Source organism: Eumetopias jubatus, unplaced genomic scaffold (genome assembly GCF_037043125.1).
Source record: "Eumetopias jubatus isolate StellerSeaLion01/CBP00866 unplaced genomic scaffold, mEumJub1_p1.0 scaffold_10, whole genome shotgun sequence".
Taxonomy (NCBI): domain Eukaryota; kingdom Metazoa; phylum Chordata; class Mammalia; order Carnivora; family Otariidae; genus Eumetopias; species Eumetopias jubatus.
The window spans coordinates 126,423,265-126,437,403 of record NW_028274816.1 but is presented as its reverse complement, the minus strand read 5'-3'; the positions used below and the strand labels follow the sequence as shown (position 1 = coordinate 126,437,403).

General features: G+C 52.6%; 1 non-coding gene across 1 annotated transcript; it reads right to left on the bottom strand.

The window, feature by feature from the left end:
• Positions 1-13,656: 13,656 nt before the first annotated feature.
• Positions 13,657-13,759, bottom strand: LOC114214041 (U6 spliceosomal RNA). The gene has a single exon (XR_003610315.1). It is a non-coding gene; the product is annotated as a U6 spliceosomal RNA (small nuclear RNA).
• Between the last annotated feature and the right edge of the window lie 380 nt (positions 13,760-14,139).

Sequence of the window (14,139 nt, the reverse complement as noted above, 5' to 3'; positions counted from 1 at the left end):
AGGATGGGGTTTAATCTCGCGGACGCTGCCTGGTATTTGGCCTCCGTGCGCTGGCTGGTTTCTCATCCCCACCGTTTCCTGGGACCCACCACACAGCACATACTGCCTGTTTGAGGAGGAACCAGCCCCGCGGATGACACGGCGATGAGAGGGACCGGACGGAGGCAGGAGAGAAGCAGCACACTCCCTGCGTGTCTGAGGACCGGGAGCCAAGACGTGGGACTTTCTCTTTTGTATTTTTCTTGGGTGGGGGGGTGGGGTGTAAAAAAAGACTATTTGCATGCCTTGTGCCACAGGCTTGCTGTGATCGCAGCTCAGGGGCCCAGCTGCCGCCCAGCGTCTGCCCTGGGACCCCCTTGGGCACCAAAGATGAGCAGCTGGAGAGAGGTGACAGCCACAGGCGTGACAAGTGGAGGCACCAAGAGGTATGTTGGTGAAGACACGACCCGCAGACTTCTTCTCCTGCTTTTCAGTCTCAGGAGCCCCTCTGCTGAGAACTCTGGTCCCGGCGTGTCTCCCAGGATGACCCAGTCTACCTCTCGCTCCCTCCCCTCCCTGTGCTGTCGCCTGGGGCCTGACCCCAGCCCTGCTCAACCAGCCAGGAGCGGCCCGGACCTGAGCTCGCCTCCAGCCATGGCCTCCCTGATGGTCTAGGCGGCACACTTGGGGCACCACGCGGAGTGGCTCAGGTGGGCCTTGGGCTCCGGCTCCCAGCCTAGCGGCACCCGATACTCTGTGCCTGACTTACCCTGTGCCCCTGGCCATCCACACACCGCAAAGGCTTTCCCTGCAGGGGGTTTTGGGACCACCTCTGGGGGGAGGACTTGCATGAGCTCCCAGGCTGTAAGCAGGAGGGTGGGCCAGAGGGTTTTTCTAAAGGTTTATTGTTGATTTGGTCTAGAGAGTTCTAAGACAGAGGGAAGAGCCTGGCTGAAGGGGCCAGTCTTTGGGGGAGTGGGAGGCCCTGGGCTTAGGAATACACTCACATGCTCAGAGGCAGGGGGCGACAATATGGCCTCTGTCTCAGGACCTAATGGGACACCTGAAAGGACTGAGCAGGGTCCTTTGACCTCCTGCCTGGTTTCTGGCCCTGGGATTCTCCCCAGACTTCCACTGGCGCAGGCTCTGCCCACTGGAGCCTCTCCTATGCCCACCTACCTCGCTGGCTTCAGCTCCCAGACCCTCAGACAGGAAAGCTCCAGGCTTTCCCGCCCTGGAAAGCCCTGCCCAGCAGCCAGGGTTACTGCCCTTGCTGGGAGGGCTTGTTCCCAGCCGCAGCCAGACTAGCCCCAGGCTGGCAAAGACTGTTTCCCTGGCACCCATTCAGGGTCCCTGCCTGTCTCCCCGACGCTCCTTAGAGACTCCTGGGAGGGAGTGTGTTAGCACAGAGGCTCTGTCTACCAGGAGGCGTCCTAGGTGCAGCTCCGAGCGGTCTAGGAGGGCCTTCATGGCAGGAGAGGGGTGTAGGGCCCAGGGGCCCTGGGTGGGTCCCTCTGGGGCCTGCGTTCCTGCGTCAGTTCCCCACCTGGGGAGCAGACTCCAACCTCTCCGGACCCTAAAGGAGGGGCTGGCTTTGCTTTACAAGACCTTTGAGGCCACAATAGAGATGCCTCTGTTGAGGGAGGGAGGGAGTGAGCCCAGAGGATTTGTGTCACTTGTGAAGGCAGCTCAGGCCAGGAAGTGAGTCATGAGGTCTACGGAACAGGTGGCTCACGAGCTGGTGGTCTCCTGGCAGCCCTGGGGGCCCCGGCCTCAGCACTCCAGGGAGAAGAGGCAAAGTAACCAGCCGGTTTAGGCATGATCTTGTAGGGAAAACGATGACCAGGGTGGGGCTCTATCTGTGGACTCTGTGCGCACTGTGACCGGCATACACACCCCAACCTGCCCCGGGCCCCTGCAGTCACACCCGCATTTCACACCTGCACCGACACACACTTGGTTCACACTCAAAGCCCAGAACAGTAGAGAAAGAGGGAAGCCACTGGCGGACAGCCACAGGACAGCTGGGACACCCATCGATGTACGCGAGGACAACTTAGGAAACTTCTAGTTGTACCAAGGGAGGAGCTCAGAGGCGCTGAGGGTTGTGGAAGGAGCCTGATCCCCCTGGAGGGAGGAGCACAAGGCTGAGGACCAGGAACCCTGCAGAGATCCGACTGGGAGGGAGGTTCCCCTGACTCCCCTGCCGCCTCCACCCACAGGCAGCTTGGCACCCCAAGGCCTCACCCCCTGCTCCCAGCTCCATCATGGGTCCCGCCGCTGGCTGCCCGAACCCAGCGGTCCTCCAGCTTGGGGTGCTGCTGCAGCCTCTCCCATGTCCAGGGGAAGCAGCGAGAACTACTCCCCCCACCCCGCCCCACCCCTGCCCCACCCCGCCGCCACCCAGCACCACACTCTCCAGTTGGCTCCTCTGTATTGCTCGGCATGGAAAGAAATAAAGCTGAAAGTGCACGTGCGCCATGGGTCTGTGTCTTTGTGCTGCTGGGCTCCAGGGGTCCCCAACAACAGGGGGCAGGGGGGAATGTACTCAGCCTGTCGGTTCCAGGGTCGGGGCTGGGAGCTGGGCAGTGGGAAGCCTGGGCACGCTCGAGGTGTTCCCCTGGGCAAGTTTGTCCTCCCCGGGCCTCAGTTTCTCCAGTGAGGAAAGCCGGATCCACCTTCCCTCTGGGGTCCTTTCTGCATCTGGACAAAGACCCAGGGCACGGAAAGAAGAGAGCGGGAACCCGACACCTGCTCACAGGTGCCCACATGCTGGGCATTTCACACACACGGGTGTTAGCCCCAGGGTCAGATTGGTCAATGGAGGCTCAGAGATGTTCAGGGATTTGTCCCAGGTCACACCGCACCTGGCACATGGGAGGTCCTGAATAAATGTTGGTGAACCGACCCTATCTCTGGGGCTGACCCCGAAGCTGGCTTCTTGCCCCCATGCTTTGCTACGCAGAAAGGAAAGCCTTGTGGAAGGAAGGCAAATTGCCAGGGCGGGCGGGGGGGTGGGTCGCTTCCTGAGCCTGTTTGCACTCAGCCTGGTGGTCACTGTGGGCCTTCTACAACACTCAGCTTCCAGCTGTCTCTGCATTAAGCATCTACTACACACCAGGCCTTGTACTGGACCCTGAGGACACCAAGATGAAAGGGACAGGCTTTCTGGACCATATGACCTTTGACCTAAAGGGAAAGTTCTGGAAAGAAGAAGAGAGTTCGTTGCTGGGGTCAGGGTAAGAGAGGGTGCCCTGGGTAGATGAGGACAACAGGGAGGGGAACCTGGGACAGAGGTCAGGGGAGCCAAGAGCAGGAAGGTGGCCTCAGCCAGGAGCCTCTCCTGATCTTTCCGAAGATATTTAAAGCACCACCCGGGGATCCAAATGAAGATGAAATGCCACCATTGTAATGCTACCAATTTAATAAGACTCAGGTGAATGGACGCTTCCTATGCATGGGCTCTGCCAGTCACAATCATGTCCCCTTAGTGCCTGGCTTAGAGGCCTGAAAGCATCGTTCGTCAGACACAACCCAATTCTAGAAACTGAAGGGGAAGTGGGTACACGTGTCTTACAATCAGCGAGGGAAAAGTTAGAGCTTCCGCAATGCAGAAGGCCTCACATGACAGATGGCTGTACCCTGGGACCAGGGGTCTGGCCTCTCTGAACCTCAACTCCCCATCTGTAAACGGGGTGATAATCTGCTCTGCACACCCACAGGGCTCTTGGAGGCCTGATGGGCCTCCTTGGTGAAACGTGAGGGCTTGATGCATGTGGGGAGCACAGCCTGGCCCCAGCCTGGGGAGCGTCCCGGAGTTTGGGCGGTTCTGGGCACCCCATCTTGACCCTTCAGTTCCTGCTGTACTCCATCCCCAGGCTTGCCTGCCTCCTCCCCACTCCCTGACACAAGATAGGAGAGGACCCCATGTACCCTGGAAAGCTCTCTGGCTCAGGCCCCGAATCTTTCCCTCACTGTCTGTGTCAGTGGTCCCCGGCCTCTCTCTGGGCCTGTCTCCTCAAGTAAAGGAGTGAGCTGAGCTGGTCTAGAGGGGGCTTCTCAATCCGGCTACACAATGGGATCACCTGCAGGCTTCGAGAATCTGGTTCAAATGGCCCGGGGTGTGGCTGGAGCATCTAGATTTTTAAAAATTTCCAGTGGTCATTCCAATGGTCTTTGGAGGTTGGGAGCCACTGGAATAGACTTTAGTCTTGCTACTTAGAGTGTGGTTGCTGGACCATTAGCTTGGGCATCGGCAGGAGCGGGCAAAAACGCAGAAACTCGGGCCACACCCTGACCTTGAACAAGAACATCTACCTTTAACAAGACCCCCAGGTGGTTCATTTGCACGTTAAGGTTGGGGAAGCTCTGGTCTGGATGCCTGAAGGGGAGCTGGCTAGTCTGTCCTCAGATGTATTTTCTCTAGTGGGTCTTTTACCTCCATTCCAAAAATAGCAGTCATTTTCCTTTCTTTCTTACTACAAGGATCTATTGTAACAAACTGAGAAAATCTAGGCAAGACTGAGAAACAAAGAGAAGGACAAAGAGAGAAGACCCACATAAGTTTGGCAATTCACTACAGCAGAGGTCTGCACCCCTCTTCCCAGAGTGTTTGCCAGTGAGGCTGTGTCCCTTTGTGGAGGAGGCAGCCTGTGTGTAGGGGGCATGGGTGTGTGTGTGTGTGTGTGTGTGGGTGTGGGTGTCAGAGGGTCATCATGGTAGTCGTGGCTCCAAGGCACCATTCCCAAGGAAGCACGAAACTTCCCCAGCCTCTTGGCCCTCCCCACTGTGGACCTGCTAGAACCTGCTAGAACCTGCTAGCGACCGGAAAAAGTCAAACAGGTGTCTTCAAGTTACAGCTTGTATGAAAACTTCTACTTGCAACCAGAATGAACTCTCTGGCTCTCCTGGGTCTCTACCCACCAGACTCTGGGCCCTAGAGGAAGAGTGGGGGATGTCTCTTGCACCCTCATCCTGTGACAAGAATTCCTACTCCCAGGGCTGGGTCCGTACACAGGGTTCCTTTGTGCTGAGGGACACACGGGCCCCTCCAGGCAGAGGAGGTACGGAAATTGTAAAAAAAGTTCCCCTTCCTGGGTATATCTGCAGCCCAGCTCCTGGCCTGGAGCCTTGAGGACAGCTGGGTTTCAGCCACAGATTTCAGAGATCTGGGCACGGAGGCCTGCCCACACCGCCCCGCTGTGGAAGGGCTGTGGAGAGTCGCTCCCTGGAGCCCAGGGCAGAGCCGGTCAGCTGGAAAGCTGGGCCCTGCCGGGACTTCTGCCTCCTGCATTATTGATCCACTGCCTGGCCGTGGACATGAATAATTCATCCAGGGAAGGAAGCACTGAGGACTGCAAATTGGAGGCAGCCAGGCTCCTCCCACCTTGCGCAGCTCAGGGTTTACTCCTTTTTGCTTAATGGGCTTCCTGGGAAGCTCTGCTGAATCTCAAGTTTCTCCTCCTGCCCACGAGTGGGCCCAGGAAAGGCCCTGCAAGTTTGGGGTGGTTCTGAATCCGGCCTAACTACTACAGAGCTGCTTGCAGCCCGAGGTGACCCATCCTGCCCATGCTTCCTGCTGCTCACCCCCGAGGCTAGAGTCACTGGGCCTGAGTTTCCATGCTGAGCCCTTTCACTTCTCTGATGAGCTGGATCCTTATGCCTGATGGTCCTAACGTCATCCTGACCTGCAGTGCCTGCTCCGTAAACAGGAGCCCTTTATTGATGTTGATGCCATTTATGATAAATGGTGGCTCTTTCATTGCTGTCTGGGTCTTGGCGAAGGGCCGAGGGCAGCAGCTGGGAAGGGGTGAGTGCTGGATGATGGAGAAGTCTGCTTGGGGCAGGGTGCAGTCGGAGCCTCAGGGGTGTGGGGTTGGCCGTGGAGGGCAGGAGATGTGTATGTGTGGGGGGGTCATTACAAGAATTATTCAAGATTCCTCCAGGGATTTTCCCTCTCTGACCAAACTTTTCCAAACGACAGTCTCAGGGCCCCCAGAGATGCCTGGGAAGGGCAGGGGGACTTCAGGGTTTGCAGTCCACCAGCTCATCCCTGACACTGTGGGTCTTGGGCTCAGTTCTGGTCCCTGTTTCTATCGAACACATGTTTATGAAGGGTAACGTACAGCGTATAATCTCAGACCAACCTCGGGTGTGCAAGAAACGTCATGTTTCTCCTTTGCCCCCATGCGTCCTGGTGGTCCGTTCAGATGTCTTTCCCCTTTCCCTGGGGATTACAGCAGGCTGAGGTGTTGGGGACTGGGGTGGCAACTGTCTGGTCCCTGCAGATGGCTGCCGAGTCAACCCTCCCCTCCTCAGACTCCGATCTCACTCCTCTGCTCCTCCGCCCTCTCCTATGTCCACAGATGGTTCCATTGTCTCCTCATTGAATCCACTAAGACATGTCTTTGGTCGAGGCCCTCCAAACACCAGTGTACACAAGACAGGGTTCTTTTTTCTCATTTAACAAGAAGTCCAGAGGTAGGCAGCCCAGGGAGGTGCAGTGCCCCATGGGGTCATCATCCAGGTGCCTGCCGTCTTCTTGCTTGACTATCCCAGCCTGGAGCTTTTCCCCTTACGCATTCCAGCATCCCACCTTCTGCATGGCCACAGGATGGCTGTCAGGGCTCCAGCCATTCCTGCTAGCGAGAAGGAGGAAAGGGGGAGGGCCAAAAGGGCCACTGAAGGCTGGATGGGCTCCATTTTAGGAGCTTTCCTGCAAGTCCCATCTAGTGACTTCTGCTTTACATTCTTTGACCTCAGCTGTGTCACGTGGCCACCCGTAGCTGCAAGGGAGGCTGGAAACACAGTCTTTTTTTTTTTAGATTTTATTTATTTATTTGAGAGAGAGAATGAGAGAGAGAGAGTACATGAGAGGGGGGAAAGGTCAGAGGGAGAAGCAGACTCTCTGCTGAGCAGGGAGCCCGATGCGGGACTCGATCCTGGGACTCCAGGATCATGACCTGAGCCGAAGGCAGTTGCTTAACCAACTGAGCCACCCAGGCGCCCCTGGAAACACAGTCTTCTAACTGGCTATGCTGCTGCCCCCAGGAAAATCAAGGTTCTGTGAGGAAGGAAGGGAGATTGGACACTGGGCAGCGACCAGGGTTTCCCACCACCTTTGCTCTGTGGGCTCCAGTTGGCTCTGCCCCAGGTGCTGCTTGCCCACACCCACTGGCAGTGTTCGTCTTCTCTGGGGCCCTGTTCTCCTTCCACCTGCTCAACCAGAGGAAGATGCTCAGAGCCCCTCTGTTCTTGCATCTTATAAACCCACTCGATAGCTGCACTGTGTGCCCCTCACCACCACCACGGGAGCTCAGTCTGTGGGAAATGGGCAAATAGGACCCCTCCCCGCCTTTCTCACTTCCCTTCTGACCAGAGATTCTTGGGGTAGGAGCCCTGCTCTGACTCATCTGACATTTATTCTTCCAAATCTATTTCTTAAGCCCCTAGTCCCTTCAAAAGACCAGGCTTTTGAAACTCACAAGCCAAGAACTGGCTCCTTTTGCTTCCTGCTTCTTCCTGGATTTTTCCTAGGAAATGATGATTCGAAGAAATACAAGAAGAAAGGAAAATGTGGTTAATATGTCCAAGTAATACTCTGCCACAAATACACTGAGCTGAAGGCTTTTCCTAGTTATGTGAGCGGCCTTACAGGAGCAGAGCGGGTGTGGTCTCTGCTCATAAGGAAGGCAGAGACAGAGTCCGGGCTGTGTGAAGATGGGGGTAAGCAGAGGGAACCCCAGCAGCGCTGAGGAGGGGTCAGAGGCCTCCTTGCGGAGCTGAGCTCTGGGCTGAGCTGAGTGCTGGCGTGGGAAGAAGAGAGGGTGAGGAAGGGTGTCCTAGGGAACAGCCTGAGCAAAGACCCAGAGGTCTGGAGGGGCGTGGTCTGTGCCACAGAGAACACCATGCTTTTGGACAGCCTGGGAGGGGTGACAGCAGACAGGTGGGGAGGACCCGACCGATCACTGGAGTCTGGGAGTGGCTGCCTGCGTCCAGGACTCCATCCTTGAAGACGTTTGCTGTTTCTTGCTTCTGTCTTAAGTGGAGCCTGTCCCTAACTACAACGTCTTTCTAGTGGGGCCTGACTTCTCACTGAGCTATCTGTCTTCAAGTGGCCAGGTCAGAAGCAGATGCTTCCTTCTTTTTGCTTTTGTTCATCTTCCCGAGGGCGCTAGGACAAAGAGCTAAGGTGAGCAACATGAAAACCAGCATTATTATTACTATTACTACTGTATGTGCAGCTAGTTGGCAGTTAGTAATTGCTGAAAAGTACAAGTTGCTTCTTTCTTGCTTTGAAACAGTATTTGCAACATATGGTCAGACTTGATATTTTTCCTTTCCTTATCACTCAAGGTGAATCATAAATAAAACATAGTGAGAAATCCTCTAAGTTGGGGATTGGCAAACTTTTTCTGTAAGGGGCCAGAGAGTAGTCCTAAAGGAGCCATAGATAATACATAGAAATGAATGAGTATGGCCAGGTTCCAATAAAACTTTATTTACAAAAACATGCAGTGGACTAGAATTGCCCCATGAGCCATAGTCTGCCCACCCTTGCTCTAAACCCCCTCAATATATTAGTTTCTGTGGCAGAGACTAGCTTTTTTTTTTTTTTTTTTTTTTCTTTTTTTGGCATGGGCCAAGGACTAGGTGGGAAAGTGCTGGGTTCATCATACAGCAATGTCAGGAAGGCCGGTTACCGCACCTGCTCCTGCCTGGTAGGTGATTAATCCCTAATTATAGGTAAATCAATAACAGTGGAGGGGTGGACTGATTGCTCATCCTATGATGATAAAACCCATCATAAACACCAGTTAAAGAAGAAGGAAGGAGAAGTCAGATGATCAGTATCTACACTGGAAATAAACATGGACTCTAATTCCAAAAGGTGTTACCGCAAACTCCCATGTGCCAGGCCATTGGGTGGGAATTAGAGGTGAGGGGGAGGAAAGAAATGCAACCTCTGCGCTTCAAGGAGCTCCTGGGGCCTCCGGGGAGGCGTGAGGAGCCAACCATCTGCTGGAGACTCAGTGACCACCCAGGAGGGAGACAATGAGGCAGGAAGGGTGACACGCCTTGATCCCGTGGCTGGGAAAGGGGTCTACAGAACAGGGTTCTATCATCAAATAGATGAGGAAAACACTGAATTAAATAAGGCAAAGAATAGGCGCTTGACTGGAAGACTTCTCAGAGCCTTGAAGACGCTGACCTGCAACATGAATCTCCAAGAGAGGCTAGAGATGCGGTATTTCCTAAAATTAATGCACTGACAAGCCCTTTCTTTGAGGAGCATTTTCTTGCAAACCTACTTTAGATTCACAGAGCCGAACATTTCCCTGTGTTATTAAAGACTCTTTGTGAACATCCTTTTTAGTGGCTGTATAATATGTATAAGCCATCATTTATTTCTTTGCTTCTCTTATCTCCCATTGCTGGGCATGGCTTCTGCAGGCCACCAGGACCGGCAGCCGAAGCCTCTTCCTCCCATCATATTTGCCTGGAGGGGCAAGGTGGGTGGCGGAAGTCAAGAGCTGGACAGGTGGGTGGCTGGGGGTCGATTAGCCCACAGTCTTGTCTCAGTTTCCTCCCATGTCTCCAAAGTTTCTCCACTTGTTTTCCCCGGATGGAGAATTTTCTTCTAAGCATGTCTTAATTTGCTTTGAATTCTAGGTTCCTCAAGGACATTTTTATAGGGATACCCTTGTGCACAGCAGCCTGTCAGAGGCTGACGTTTCTGGGTGAGAGGAGTGGTTTTCCTGGGGACCCCCCCCCCGCAAGAACACAGTGAGCAAGAGGAGCGTGCATGGCCCAAGGGCCAGCATCCCAGAGGCCTCTCAGTCACCACGGATGCAGTCAGCAACGCTCCTCCACAACATCTTTGTGCTCCCCAGCCCCGCTAACCTTCATTCTTTAACATTTTTTTTAACATAAAAACGATACAAGTTATACACCCCAAAGTGAAATCGGCAGGCACCCCTGGAGAGGGAGAGAGGCAGCCTCCCAGGTTTTAATCCATAGGCTTTGTATCCTCAGACTCTCACAACAAGCACTTATCTCCGTATTACTCTCACAATTTATAATTTAATTTTTTAAAAATAGGAATGTAGGAGGGAGGAAACAGTCTTCCCCATAATCCATTAGCTGAGGCAATCAATGTGAATACCTGAGCATTTTTTTTCCAGGCTTCCAGAAAGGAATTTGTTTTCGATACACAGCAAGTTGCCTGATAGTGAAAGGGCTCAGCTAAGGGCCCTGGGCTCTGGAGCTGGACGCTGCAGGATTAAGTAGCAGCCCCCTTCAATTTCCTGCAAAATGGCCTCCTCGCCCAGCCTCACCTGACTGAAAATAGCACCACGTGGGTGGGATGCGGTGGCTGTTTTCCGAGGGGCTGGAAGCCCAGAGAAGCTCTCTCTCTCCTTGGACTGACTGGGCTGATCTACAGAAAACCTCCCTCCCTTGGCCTGGGCATCGCCTCCAGGGACCTCTCCAGGCTTTACTTCTTTCGACCTTTGCTTCAGATTCAATTCTTGCTCTTGGCCCCCGACCTAGAACTGGATGCTTCTGTCTGGCTCTTGTCTCAAATCTTCTCTCAGCCCCTGCCCCAGTTTCCCTTTGCTGGAGTCCTGCCCTCCCATTGCCCCAGCTGCAGGCAGATACCTCCTCCTTCCCCTACTGAGGTCAGAGGCCCTTTTTTATTTGCCAAGCTTTCTGAGGGCCTGTGGCCATAGCAAGATGTCCACATAAGGGACAACTTGGATGCTGGAAAGTCCATGTCATGGGATTCAACCTGGATTGGCCCTTGTGGTTTCTTTATGCCCCTCAAACGACCTCATAGCTCTCCCCAAACCCATCCATCTGTGGGGGGCTTTGGGAAGCTGAGGGAAGTCCCAGGCCAGGCTCCCTCTAGGGTCTCAGGACATTCCCTGGAGACGGAGACACGCGGTTCCAGGGCAGGCCAGCTTGCCCTCCCAGAGGAACCAAGCACAATGAACTCATGTTTTGATCATGGCCCGTGGGAGCTGCTCTCGTGTTGGTTAAACAGGCAGGAGGTAAACAGGCGCTGAGGAGACCAACTTGGGCTCCCTGTGCAGCGGGTTTCATTATAATGACAACAGCCTCAAAGGTGGGGGTGGGGACAGGGAAAAACCCCTTACCACCCCACCCAGCTGGGTGTGTAAGGGCTCCCTTGTGCTCCCTCCGGGTGACTTCTTGGGAGTGTGCAGTTGTTTCTTCCTTCCTTAATTTCATTCTGATTACAAAATTAATACAACTTCATTGTGACAGACTTGGAAAATGCAAAAAGTGTCATGAACAAGACAGAAATATCCTGAAATTGCATACTCTAGTCACTCTCTCTCACATTCTGCAGGCTTATTGTCAGTACGGCACTTACCATCCTCTGAATTCATCTTACTGATTTATTTGTTTTGCTTTTTTACTGTCGATTTCTCCCCCTCCACAATCTTAAATCTTTTTTTTATTTCAATTTTAATTTTTTAAAAAGATTTCATTTATTTATTTTAGAGAGAGAAGGAGAGCACAGAGGGAGACAGAGAGGGAGAGGCAGACTCCCCGCTGAGCAGAGAGCCCTAAGTGGGGCTCAATCCCGGGACCCTGGGATCATGACCTGAGCTGAAGGCAGATGCCCAACCGACTGAGCCACCCAGGCACCTCTATTCTCCCTCTTCTTCCTCTTCTTATTCTTCAAAGCATTTGCTGCCGGGTTTTGGTTTGGTTGGCTGTGTGTGTGCAGTGTATATAAGTTGAGTTGCACAGAAGCCCAAAAGTCTGTCTTCAGTCTGTCTTGTACCCAGTTAATGCCCAGGGCCCAGGAAAAGGCTGGGCACAGAGGAGGTGCTTTATTGCATATCCGACAGATGAATGAATGCAGGGCAATGTGTAGGTTTTCACTCAGTTGTGATCACCCACAGGAGATGGTAGTAGGCCAGGGAGGGTAGAAGTTCACCGATTGTAATGGTTCACTTCAAATGAAAACCGTCAATTGCACTTGCTAATTAAAAATAAATTTCCCTACCTCTCTGGGTCTTTGCTCTTTCGAAACCAAAAAGTATCATAGAGCAGCTTTTGAGACGACTGTTGCACCTGCTATCTCCCACCAGCAATAGTTCACAAGTGTGATCCAACACAACAGCTCCTGACAATCTGTAGTTTAAAATCCAGCAAGGTCTTTCTGTTCACCAAATCCAGGTTCTTTCCCAGCTGCCTCCTCCGAGGAGGAGTTCTGGTCACTTAACAGCCGTCAGCTCTTACGAAACCAGAATACGAGAACTTCACAAGCCAAAGCATCATTTTAAATGCGAGGCCTTAGAGTTTTCAACTCTGGATTGCTGCTCATGTTTCTGGGGTTTCTGGGGAATCTGTTCCTAAAAGTTTCCTCCAGCCCACTTCTGGCCCCAGTGGCAGCTCTGATTGGCCCACCCACGTCAAAGGCAAAGTCCTGCCTGCCAGAGGATCCTCCCTGAAAAACTCATGCCCCAGCAGCTGCAGTCCTGAGAGCCCTCTGCCCCAGGCTGCCTCCGTTGCTCAGGGGAATCTCCCAGGGCAGATCAGGGGTGCAGGGAGGTGGGGCGTATGTTTGGGGGAAGCTGAGTCCTGCAGGCTCATTCTCAGGAGGATACTTGATCCTGCAGGGAAGGAAAACCACCTCCCTTGAGCCTTCTCCTGTCTCAAAGAAGGAATTCAGTGAGGCAGAAATTAAGAAAGCCCTCCATCTGGGGACATGGGCATGTGTTTGGAGAGAACAGACATGAAGAAGTCACCTCCTTTACAGATGGTTAGTAGAGCACACAGATGAGTTAAATAGCAAACTGCAGATTTTCATTTTCACTAAAAACTTCAGTCTCCTGGGGATGCCTGGGTGGCTCAGTGGGTTAAGCATCCGCCTTCGGCTCAGGTCATGATCCCGGGGTCCTGGGATCGAGTCCCACATCGGGCTCCTTGCTCTGCGGGGAACCTGCTTCTCCCTCTGCCTGCCACTCCCCCTGCTTGTGCTCTCTCTCTCTCTCTCTGACAAATAAACAAATAAATAAAATCTTTAAAAAAAAAAGCTTCGGTCTCCTTCTTAATGCCAATTACCAAATCATAAGATCCTCAATGCCACTCCCAGAAGCTCTATTTTAGATGAACAAATCACATTCAACTAACATTTACTGAACATCTACTATGTACCACTTACTTTCCTATATACTCATTTGATCCCCATGACAACCTCTTTTAAAGGGGAATTCGTTTTCCCATTTTACAGATGAGAACACAAAGGTTTATAAATGTCCAAGTTACTGTGATTACACACAGCCAGGAGCACTGCAGAATGAAAAGGACATCTTTGGCTTTGACCCTGACAGCAGAGAATCTCTCCTCAGTTTTTTTTTTTTTTAAAGATTTTATTTATTTATTTGACAGAGAGAGAGACAGAGAGAGCAGGAACACAAGCAGGGGAGAGGGTCAGAGGGAGAAGCAGGCTTCCTGCTGAGCAGGAAGCCCGATGTGGGACTCGATCCCAGGACTCTGGGATCATGACCTGAGCCGAAGGCAGACGCTTAACGACTGAGCCACCCAGGCGCCGCTCTCTCCTCAGTTTTAAGCCCACAGTGTTTATTCTTTGTTTTTAATTGTAAAATACATGTAACATCAAATTTACCATCTTACTCATTTGAAAAAATGAAACGCTTCATGAATTTTCATGTCATCCTTGTGCCGGCGACATGCCAATCTTCCCTTATTCCAATTTTAGTCTACGCGCTGCCAAAGCAAGCACCCATCTTAGTCATTTTTACGTGTACGGTTCAGTAAGTAGTGTTAAATACATTCACCTCTTGGCAGCCACCACCACCACCCATCTCCAGCACTCCTTTCATCTTCCAAAACTAAAACTCTGCACCCATTAAACATTAACTCCACGTTGCACCCTCCCCCACCCCGAGTCCCCTGGCAACCACTTATTTTCTATTTTATTTTCCATCTCTAAGAATTTGCTCTAGGTGCCTCATATAATATGTGGAATCATACAGTATTTGTCCTTTTGTCACTGGCTTCTCTCAGCCTAATGTTCTCAAGGTTCATCCATGTTGTGGAATGTATTAGAATTTCCTTCCTTTGTAGGGCTAAATAATATTCCGCTGGACATACATAATGCAT